This window comes from Tenrec ecaudatus, chromosome 2, assembly GCF_050624435.1.
Source record: "Tenrec ecaudatus isolate mTenEca1 chromosome 2, mTenEca1.hap1, whole genome shotgun sequence".
Classification (NCBI taxonomy): domain Eukaryota; kingdom Metazoa; phylum Chordata; class Mammalia; order Afrosoricida; family Tenrecidae; genus Tenrec; species Tenrec ecaudatus.
The window spans coordinates 22,296,512-22,308,935 of NC_134531.1; the positions used below are offsets into that span (position 1 = coordinate 22,296,512).

A 12,424-nucleotide genomic window follows, 5' to 3' on the forward strand; every position below is an offset into this window, starting at 1 on the left:
GAGTGAGTCCTCTCATTAAAGGCTTTTTTCCATCCATATCAGTAGTGTCAACACTAAGAAGAAGCTTCCTCAGTCTTATTTTGAATATCTTCAGACTTGAGGGCGTTCATTTTCTGGCACTATATTTACTGATAGTACTTTGGTTTTACTCATAAAAATTTTCAGTATCTTCCAATTTTTCCAGCTATTCAAGTTTTCAGTATTTAATTAATCAGAAATAACAGTCTATTTCTTCTTGGTAGGCTTTATTTGTCAGGAAGCTCTGCCAAAACCTATTCACTTTGGGTGACCATGCTAGTATTTTTAATTCCGGTTACGTAGCTTTCAATAGCACCGCTAACCACAAGTCGCCACAGTACACAGTACAACAAGTTCACAGACACATATAAAAAAGGATAAACAGGATCTTCACAGTATAAGAAGTTGTAGACAATTTCTTCATTGAGTGATCAAAGTTTGTATTTCAACATTACAATGTTAGTAATAAGTCACGTTGGTATTGTGTACACACTGGGAAGCTATGCTAGACTACACCTCAGGTAAGTGGAATACTCTTGGGAAATTGATAACACTTGCTAATCATAACTAAGAGCAAACTTCAAAACGTTTGTGGACATTTTCATTATTTTTAATTCTATTTTTCACGAAATTGGACACCCTGTTGCATAAGACAGCAAATTGAGAAACACCTGAAGGAAGTGACATTGGTCTTCTAACATATACATGTTGGAAGTGAAAGGGTAAAGCTGAGATATTCTAACCAATTGAACTGGGAACATCTTAGTGGCAAACTAGTTAAGCGCTCACTGGATTATGCTACTCTGGTTCTTGGAACGAATCGGCTTCTCTGCATGGAGGAAAACTGTGAGGATGGAAGGCTTATTCAGAAGTCAACTTCATGTTTGTTTCACAGAATCACTGTGAATTGGACTCCACCCAGGATATTATTCTCTTTGAAGAAACACACATCGTAATGAAATAGTGAAATATGAATAGCATCAGTGATTTCATCAATAATAGGGCAATTGGTATTTGGAAACTTTATTAGCGATCTTTGAAATTAATAAATCTAAAATGATTTTCAAAGTTAAAAATTAGTAACAATCTCACTTATTCTTATGTAAAATTCAAATATACATTTTGATTGCATGTTTGTAAAATAAGTACATTAGAAGTCTAAGAGTAGGTAATATTTGTATATTTTCTAGGACCCCAATTTAAGGTTGTCATAAACAAGGTAACCAGTTTGAAAGCACCAGTCACCCTATGGCAAAAGAGCAGGCTTTCTACTTCTATAAAGAGAAAGTCTCAGAAACCCATAGTAGTACCTGCCCTATCATGTCGCTATTGACTGACTAGCAAAGAGCTTGAGTTTTGATTTTAGATAACAGATATGATATTTTCATGGACATTCCATAGCTATCTCTTATTTATCAGATAAAAAGTGAAACATAGTTGTTTTTCTCCGGATCACTCACCACACTTGGTTTTCCACTTTGTTCTTGATGACGAACTACACTTGGTTTGGAACAATTAATTCTGAAGTTGTTCAAAGATATTATTTCCATTTTTAGAAAAGAAAAGTAACCCCATATTTCAAATATGGTTTTGACTGGGTACATTTTCCTAAACCTCATAATTATTTCAAAAGTTTAAAGTGGGATGTATCATAGATCATATTAACATATTTAAAGGTCTCTGTGATATTCTTCTATCCCACGAAGTGAATGGTTTCATCTTAACTATGCACAGTTAATTTCATTGCACTGATTAATAAACCCTGTCACCATGCATTTATAAACCTGCTATTTTCAGGGTTGCATTTATTGCTTGCCTTTTTCCAGCAGGCCATTTCATAGGAGCAGTTTAACAAATGTTAAATTTCAAAGACAGATAATAGATAATTACAGACATTTAAATGATGGATGTTAATTTGATCTTAATAAAACGTCAGGTAAATTAAGTTCTGGCCTACAGGAGACATTCATTCTAAACGAAATTTTATTGTTAGATAATAAATATGCCGCCTCTCTTACAACCTACCCAAACAGTTGTCTACTCAAAATTTAATATGGTTTTTAAATAAAGGTTAGCTATGACTAAAAATCACACATTAGTAATTTCCATAGACTTGAAACCAACTACTAAATAAAGCATTCAATTAGATTGAATGGCCTCAAAACAACAGAAACAGTGAAAGCATTATGTTGCTTTCCCCATTTTAACAATAATAGCTCGGTCATCAAGAAATTCAGCAACTCAATTAAAACAATGCTGTGTCAAATAATAAAAGCAAGTTTTATTTTTATTCTTTAGATAATATTTTTTTCAGTTTTTGGTGAAAATTTACACACGAAAGGTTCCAATTTGATCACAATGTTTAGGTTTATCTCAATATGTCAATATTCTCTTTAAGTGTTTTGATTGATCCATTTCCACTGCTCTGGATCCCAAGCTGTCTTTTCTCCTCATTTTCTTTACCTATGGGTCAAAAGGTGGTTTTAAATGAGCATCATTTTTGCAGGTAATGTATTTTATTTAGTATGCTGCTCTGATCTTTGAGAAAACGGTGACCTCAAAGAATCATCTCTATTTTTATGTTCTAGTTTAAGTGGATTAAAAATAATAAGAACTTACGTTTGTTTGATTGTTTTGAGTGAGCCCTGGTGATACAATGATGATGCTTTGCGCTGATATACACAAGATTGGCAATTTGAAGGAACAACGGTGCTACAGGACAAAGAGCATTCCACTCCTTACAACTTCTGAAAATTTCGGATTTCAGAAACCCATAGGGGTAATTATACCCTGAACTATAGGCTCCCTATGAGACAGAATTGACACAATAGCAGTGAGTTTTTCTTTCCTTCTTTTCTTGAGTGAGTTATGTTTCACTTTATTTTCACCCATTTTTTCTGGGACTTTAGCCAGAGGAGTTCTTGATGGTCTAATCTCAAGGTGGATGAGGTTATGACTTATATGGAAGTTATCTTCTGTAATTTTTGGTTATCTTCTGAGAGTTTTACTTCTAGAGTGTAGATAATGTTAACTGTCTCTTAAATTGTTGCTTTTCATTGCTTCTCTGCTAGCAAACATTTAAGAGCCCAGATGCTACTCAGTTCACCAGGATTCGGATCATGACTATGCGAAGCCAATTAACTAAAATGTTTGCATGGTACTTTTGTCCTAAGTTTCAAAGTCAGAAAGGCAATTTGAAGATATTCAGTTATGTCTGAGTATACCAGCATGCTCGTAGTCACACATACCCATGGCAGTTTTTCTCTGTCCCATAAGGTTATTGTGAGTCAGAATGTACCTGAAATTATTGAGATACACTTGGTTTCTATGGATATTCCTATGCATACATATGTATACACCCACAACTGTATACCTATGTAAAAATATGCCTATCCCATGCATCTGTGCTCATTCATTCATGAATTGGTTGTGTTATGTTTACTATTTCTATTTGTTTCTATTTTCACCAAAAATAATATAGCTAAATTATAAGTCTTCATGATAAAGTAATACATTATCTGTCCATTTCCTCTTCCTAGTAGCCACCAATTAATATTGGTCTGTCTACAAACAAAAGCAAAACAAAAACAAACTCACTGCCATCAAGTCAATTCTGACATTTTGAAGTCCTATTATAGAATAGAATTTGTCTGCAGGCTTCTGAGGTGGAAATCTCCTGGAAGCAGAAAGCCTCATCTTTCTTCTTTCTAAGAGTTGGTGGTTTTAAATTCCTGACAGATCAACTCATAACCCACTACACTACCTGAGCTCCTTGTCTATGTACAAGGGCATGTACAAAATATTTCTACAAAATAATAAACACAAAAAGGTTTATATACTTATTTTTTTTTGTTTTCAAATGAAGGTAGATTTTATTTTTATCATTTTAATGGGGGCTCTCATACTCTTATAACAACCCATACATCAATTGTATCAAGCATATTTATTCATATGTTGCCATAATTAATTTCTAAACATTTACTTTCTATTTGAACCCTTGGTATCAGCTACTCTTTTTTCGCTCCTGCCCCCTCCCCACCCTCGTGATTCCTTGATAGATTATGAATCATTATTATTTTCATATTTTACACTCACTGCTGTCTCTCTTTACCCACGTTTCTGTTGTTCATGCCCCTTGGGGGTGCTGTTGGTAGTGCATTTATCATTACAATTGGATCTCCTTTCCACCCCTCGTACCCTACCTTCTCTCTATCCTCCTAGTATCATTACTCCCATTTCTGTTCCTGAAGGATTTATCTGACCTGGATTCCGTGTGTCATGAGCTCTTATCTGTACCAGTTTAGATGTTAAGGTCCTGCCGGAACAGAAAGACAGGACTAGGGTCATGACTGTGGGAGGTAAGGAAGACTTAAAGAACCTGAGTGTGGTAGTCTGGGGAGACTAGAGAAACAAATCCATGGACACACATATGTGTATAAGAAAGATATTTAAATACAAGAGCAATGGAACATTGAGAAAACATCCCAGCCCAGTCGAGATCAAGTCCGTAAGTCTGATATATCAGCCTATATGTCCGATATCAATCAATAAAGTCATCTTCAGAATCACGAAACACATGCAATGATACAGAATGCAGGACAATCACAAGTCAGTGGGTAGACAGTCTTTGGATCCAGTGGCATTGTAAGCATCTGCTTGCAGGGGTCTCTTCATGGCTTCCCCAGCCTCAGTGGTCTGGTTGCATTAGGGTAGGTCTATGTGGCTTGTCAGCTGCCATGTCGCCCAGGGAGTGGCAGAGAGAGGAGTCTCCCATCTCCAAGGAGGAAGTACCAGTTTTCCCAGAATTCTCAGGAGAAGGCCATTCCACATAGAGGCCCCATTGGTTATGATCTTATTGACAAGTTAGACCTCACATCTATACTCTTAATCCTCAAATTGACAAAAAATTATATATCTATCACACAGTGGAATATTGCGTGTTTCATTGGTGCTACACTGCACCCTGGTTGAATCATCCTTTCCTTGTGACCCTGTGAGGGGATGTCCTATTGTCTACAGATTGGTTTTGGGTCTCCGCTCTGACCCCCCTCATTCTCAACAATATGTTTGTTTGTTTGTTTGTTTTGGGTCTTCTGATGCCTGTTACCTGATGCCATCAAAACTTCATAATCGCACAAGCAGGTGTGCTTCTTCCATCTGAGCATGTTGCTTCTCTGTTAGATGGCTGCTTGTTTAACTTCAAGCTTTTAAGACCCAAGGCACTATATCTTTTGATAGCGGGGCACCATCATCTTTCTACACCTCATTTGCTTATGCACCTCTTTTGTCTTCAGCAATTGTGTCGGGAGGGTGAGCATCACAAAATGCAAGATTGTTACAGCAAGATGTTCTTGTGTTGAGGGGGAGCTTGAGCAGAAGTCCAAAGTCCATCCATTTCCTCAACTTATTGCCTTATAAATATATGTACAAAAGCCATGTGGCAGTTACAAAATCTGTCAACTTTTGAAGGGGTGGAGTCTAGCCTGTCAAATAGGTCATAGTCCATAATACCTCTGTGTGGGCAAGGACTTCTCCTGAGGCTTCTGGGAGCTCCTATCTTCCTCACGGGGGTGGGATACACACTCTCTATGCCTTGTCTTCCTGCTGACAAGCCACATGGTGCTATGCTGATGGAGCAAGAATATTGGAGCTGGAGAAGCCTCATGGAAAATCATGCCAGCACTGAGATGCTTCTACCACAGGATATACAATAATTTCCACCCACTGACCTGTAATATTCCTACATTCAACATTATTGCATGATTATGTGAGTCTAAAGAGGAATTTATGGACTAGTATTGGATATATTGGCTAATATTGGACATGGGCTAACATTGGACTTATGGAGTTAAACTGGACTGGGCTGGGATGTTTCTCAATATAAAATAGGTCTTTTATATAAAACTCTTTCTTCTACATATGAGTGTCTGTGGATATGTTTCTCTAGTTAACCCAGACCAATACATTATTGTACCTTGTGAGTGAAATACTAGAGAAACAAATCTTAAAGGTGAAGAGTGGATGATTGTTTGAACTCATGGTAGTTTTTCTTCTTTTGCTAGCCAGACATCAGATTTCGCCTCTCAGTTTCCTGAGCTGTTTTCTGGGGGAAAATGTGGGAATTTAAAGTTTTTGCTTTCTAGAAATTGAGTATTCTTTCTGAAATGGTGAAAATGATTGTGATAAATGTGAATCTTGAGCTCTGGTGGCAAAATCACCTTTTGAACTTCTCTGAGACAATGCTTCTTAGTGAAAATCGATGACTGAGGTCAAAATGGCTGACAGAAGGCCATGTCCTGGCTTGAGCCAATGAAGTCAGAGGCCTATGGCCATACTTTTAACAATGGAGTAGTTTAGATAAGGATTAAGTTGAGATAGATAAGGCTTGAACTGGACTGTTTTGAGATTGAGTTTAGGATCTGGCTCTACTATGTTTATATTGTTTTCTTCTACCTATTATTATTGATATGATTGATAGAAAAGATGATTGGGAAGTATGAATATAGACATATTATAAGTCCACTTGCCTTCAGCCATAAAATTGGATCTTTAATGCAAAGGAGGCTCTGAAAAGGTAAGTCCCACCAATGTTGTGAGTTTTCAAGACATTCAAAGGTGAGGAGACTTACTATGGGTCTATTGACAGATTGAAGGTGTAAAAAGGACCCCTTTGGATTTTTGAATTTTGAACTAGTGGTTTGTGTCAGAAGCTGGAAAAAAATTGGAGCCCTAAAGAAACTCTCCACTCTAGGACTGACCTTTGAAAGGGAGGCTGTGAGCAGGCTGAAATAATTGCTAGGTAACCACCTGGATCCACTTGTTGAGTAGAAGTGGGAGAAACAGCAATAAAGAGATGGATTGAGTCTGGCCACTGACACCTGTGGACCTGGTTTAGAGTAGCTAGAGGAGAAGATGAAAGTAGGTTGACTGGTCTGAGGTTCATGACCTAGCACAAGGGGCTAGGGTTGGTGAGATTTTATGATGGGGCCCATGGTTTAAAGGCAAGGAAGCCAATAGGCACCCTGGTGAAGCTAAGTAAGGCAGCCCACATTGAGTTGACCAGAACCTGAACAAATGAAGAAAATATTTTTGAGTCTGTGAACTAGTGTATATTGTTACTGACTTTATGTACAGCATGCCCTGATTTGACTTGACTTATAGATGTAGACTCACAAGGTTATAACTAGAATGTAGATTCTTCACATCAAATAATATGTTTGTCTCCTCAGAGAACTGGCTTGATGTAAGTGGGCAGTATAGAAATTGGATACCCAAATTTTGGGAGGATAAAGGCATGTAGTGGCTGGCTTACAAACTTTTATAGGTGAGAGAATATATTCATAAGATTATGGTATAGGTGTTACTTAATTGCAATTGTTAAGCATAGAATATTGTTATATTGTTCACTTATAGAATATTATGTTTAAATGAGGCATTGGCACATGTTCAATTGTATGCATTTTAGTTTTACCCTGTTAGGCACAGATATGGTTTTATTATTTTTTGTTAAAAATTATGTATGGCTAAAGAATTGTGTAAAAGTGTAAAGTTGACAAGGGGTGGTCTGTTTCTCTAGTCAACCCAGACTAACACAGGTCAATACCTCTATTTTATGAATTAATATATTTATATATGTACACACCTATGTTTATACTTCTATGCATAGCTTTGCTTCCTAGATCTTTGTTTCCTTTTACCTTCTCCCGCCCCACCACCCATCAACTCACCTTTTCTGTCTCTTAATAATTATAGTTCAGGAGGTGATTGTGTTAGTCTGGGCAGCCTAGAGAAACAAATCCATTAGCATGCATATGTGTATAAGAGAGAATTTTCTATAAAGGGTAATTGTACATTAAGAAAGAATCCCAACCCAGTCTAGTCTAAACCCATAAATCCAATATTAACCCATATTTCCAATGACAATCTATGAAGTCCTTTTTAAAATCAGGAAACACATGCAATGATGCCAAATGCAGGATGATCACAGGCCAGGGGGTAGAAAGTCTTCTGGATCAATGGTGTTGTCAGCATCTCAGAGCTGGGAGTGGTCTCCATGTGGCTTCTCCAGGTCCAGGGATCTGAATTCATCAGGGTAGGTGGGGTCTATCAGCATAGTGCCAGGTGTCTTTTCCCTAAAGAGTCTCCAAGGAAGTGAAGTAGTGAGAGAGGGAAACTCTCTCCAGCCTCCAAGGAAGACATGCCAGAGTTTTCCCAGAATCCTCAGGGGAAGGCCATGCCCACAGAGGCCTCATTGGTGGGGACCCAATTGACAGACTAGACTCCACCCCTTCACTCATAATCCTCTGTAATCCCAAATTGAAACCAGATTATGTAACTACCACAGTTATGTTTCCACCACTCTTATCCTTCCCTAAATAAACCTGACCTCTGATTCACAGCTAGTTAAAATTCAGTTTTGGAGTTCTTCAGCATCTAAAATTATGTTCTTTTTAATAGTTTTTGATTCGGTGGGAAAAACATCAGTCAGAAGGGGCAAATTCTGAATTTTAGGTTCAATGAAGTGAAGTTTTCCAATGTGAAAGGACAGACCTTGTTTTTCTTGAAGAATGAGCATTGTTGTGCTGTGTGTGGGGGCAGGAGGATGGGAGGGTGGATCATCAGTTCAACTCTTCTGGTTTGTTTTCTCACCAATATGGGTTTTCATTTTCTTTCATCTTCTTCAAAATAAGACTCTGTGATCGTCTTGTTGCCCTACAATATAAGATTATTTTGTTGGAATCTCAACAATGATTGTCATGATATTCTGAACAAACCTGTCTGTGTTGATCTGAAGTGTCCTACCAGATCCTCTTTCAAGTTACAAATTTAAATGTACGGTTTTCTGAAAATGCACCCCAAGGAGACAAAGACACATGTCACTGAGAGAGATTTTCTGTTAGGAACCCAGTAGTCCAACATCGCCTGTGAATTTGTCAGACTGTGGTGACATGCATGTTGCTATGATGCTGGAAGCTGGGCCACTGAAACTTAAAATACCAACAGGGTCGCTGAAGGTGAATAGGTTTCAGCTGATCAACCACATTAAGAACAGACTAAGGAAAGGTAATGGGCTGTCCACCTCTGAGGAACTAACCATTGACAATCTTACAAATAGCAGCAGAATACTGTCAGATACTGAAAATCTCAGGAATAGAAGTGGAACATTTCAGATATAGTCTCAGTAGGTGAGCCCTCAGGTTGAAAGGCATTCAGTACATGACTGTCGTAGAGCGACTTTCTCAAACTAGACACAACCATAATGACATAGAAGGACTTGAGCTTTCAGAACATTTTCAGATGGGGTAAAACTCAAAATGGGAAGAACAATGCACACATTTATTATAATCATAGAATGGAATGCATGATGTATAAATTAGATAAAGAAGAAAGCAAACAAACAAAATGTTCACGCCCATCAAGTCCATGATGAAACAATGCGACCCTATAGGGCAAGATAGAACTGTTCTCATGGATTTCTGAAACTAACTCTTTATGTTTAAATCAGTTTCATTGGCATATAATTGAAATATCACACAATTCAATTGTTCAGTTACATCAAGAAGAGTTGTGAAATCATCATCTGAATTGGATTTAGAATATTTTCTTCATTCTTGTCCTCATAGCTACTAGCTCCCCGTTTACTCTCAACCTCACCTGCCACACCCCCAAGGGACAGTTAATCCAATGAACATCTCTGCAGATTTACTTATTCTGGATTTAATCTACAGGAATCATTTAAAAATAACAGTAACAAGGTAAAACATATAAAAACTTCAATTGAAAGAAAAGTAGTATTAAATACTAGAAAAAATTTAAATGTATCATAAAGGAGCTCAATTGATAGGGTGATAAATTTTAGCACAATTGCATCTTCAACAATCCATTTTCCAATACATTCTACATGGTGCCAAGGTTATTCACGCCCCTGGTCCATGTCTGAGGGGATTCTCCTGGTCTTAAGCCACATGTATGTCCAGTTGACTTTTTAAAACAGAAATAGCTTTCAAATGGGAAAAAAGAGAGATAAAATGATAAGATAGTAGATTTTATATGAACTGCATCTCACATAATGACATCACAATCCTCTCTTTAATAACAGCTACTCATATCCCTCAGCAATGATAAGAGGGCATGCAACCGAGTCTTAATCATGTATGCACGCTGCAAATGGAATGAAAGCTTCCACTGTCATCTATATCGAACCATTCAAGAAGCATCAAGAGAAGACTGAAGAAGTAGAGTCACTGTACAAAAAAGAATGAGTCAACAGTCCACCATTTCAAGAAGTAGCATATGAGCAAGAACCAGTGACGCTGAAGGAAGGATTTTTAGCTGCACTGAAAGCATTAGCCCCAAACAAGCCTCCAGGAATAGATAGAATACCAATGGAAATGTTTCCACAGGCTGATGAAATACTGGAAACATGCATCCATGCCAAGAAATCTGGAAGATGATTATTTGGCCAACTAACAGGAAGAGATACATATTTGTAGCCATTTCAACGAAAGATAACGCAACGAAATGTTTAAATTAGAGAATAATATCATTAATGAAACAGGCAAGTAAAGTTTTACCAAACATCATCCACAACACTTGTAACTGTGCATTGACAAGGAGCTGCCAGAGGTTCAGTCTGGATTCAGAAGAGGACATGTAATAATAAATATCATTGCCGATGCCAGATGGACCTTGGCTGAAAGCAGAGTATGCTAGAGAGCTACTTGCTTCTTTTTTGTTTACTATGCGAATGCATTCACTGTGAAAAACATTTTTTTTAAATCTATGGATAACTGTGAGAAGAATGGGAATTCCAAACACTTGATTTTATTCATGTGGAACTTGCACATGGATTATAAACAGTTATTAGAGCAAAACAAGAGAACACTGCATGGTCAAAGTCAGAAAAACTGTGAAACATGGTTATATTCTGACACTATACTTATTTGATCTGTATGGTAAGCAAATAAACCAAGAAACTGGCATCTATGAAAAAGAAGGTGACATCAGGATCAGAAGAGGGTGTATTAACAATCTGTGATAAACAGATCACACAACCTATCTTCTTGAAAGCAAAGAGCCTTGAAGTGCTTGCTGCTGCTGAAGGATTGTAGTCTTCGGTATGGATTACAACGCGATGCAAATAAAATCAAATTCTTACAACTAGACCGATAGGTAACATCATGATAAACAGAGAAAAGGTAGAAGTTGTATAGGATTTTGTCTTGTTTGGAACTGCAATGAATGCATATGGAAGCAGCAGTCAGGATATCAGGAGTTGATACACATCGAGGAAATCTGCTGCATAAGACTCCATTAGAAGTTGAAAAACAATGACCCAAGCATATATATTAATGTATTATAATTTTAACAATCTGAAATTGATTGAAAATGAAATGAAGATACACTGATAATTACTGTTGATTGGAAGAGGATAATTGGAGACAAACTAAAATAATCATTATTGTTATTTAAATTTATTTTTTAGATGGATGCCACACATACTTCAAATATTTGCATTAAATGTCTTTATTGATATAAACAGTTTAAATTTTATTTAGTGTTTTCTTTGTTCATGTCCCTGAATTATTTCAGCAGGCCCAAATTCCACTATTATAGCTTATACCATTTCAAAATAATTGAAGCATTTTCTAATATATTTGTTTCTTAATATATTATTATCAAAATGTTAAATCACTAAAGTTATTAACACAATATTGTTTAGATTAATAACATTTCAATTTTAATAAATTATTAATATACTTCAATTATTAGAGGGGCTATTTATTAAAATGTTCTCCATAATAATAAACAAGTTTTGTTCCATTTTTATCTTAATATATGATGAAATTCTTATCCTCTGTTATACAGTTTCACAAATTAGGATGAGCACAGCTTGCACATTAATAAAATGACTAGATTTCAGTATGATTTAGTTTGTATGCCTCAGTGATTTCACAAAAGTTGTCTTAGGCTTATTTCTCTAACAATGTCATAGGAATAAAAACAGGGAATATCTAAACACAAAGAATAATGTCACATTGTCAAGTCTTATCCTTAGTACTTGTTTATTTCAGATACAATCCTTAGAGAACTGCTCCATAACATAAAGAAAATAATAAATTGTTTAAAACTAAAAACACGAGAGTCTGTCATTTTTATTATAAAATTTCTTATCTAATTATGTTTTTTTCACACTAATTAAAAAGAAATTCTTATGATGGTTAATGAAAGTTGCAATGTTTGGTGTGTTTGTTCTTTGATTCTTTTTCATGTCTTTACTGACTGAAATAGATTAATAGGAAGAAGAATGCTGGATCAGGATTGGAGGAAATCTTAACAATCTGTATATATGCAGATTGCTCAACCTGGCTTGTGGAAAACAAAGAGGACTTCAAGTACTTAATGA

General features: G+C 36.4%; 1 long non-coding RNA gene across 1 annotated transcript in view; it reads right to left on the minus strand.

The window, feature by feature from the left end:
* Positions 1 to 2,299: 2,299 nt before the first annotated feature.
* The window catches only part of LOC142438872 (uncharacterized), a 97,472-nt gene continuing 87,347 nt past the window's right edge, over positions 2,300 to 12,424 (minus strand). Inside the window, exon 4 of the long non-coding RNA XR_012782821.1 lies at positions 2,300 to 8,730. This is a non-coding gene — a long non-coding RNA (uncharacterized LOC142438872). The remainder of the gene's footprint in view (positions 8,731 to 12,424) is intronic.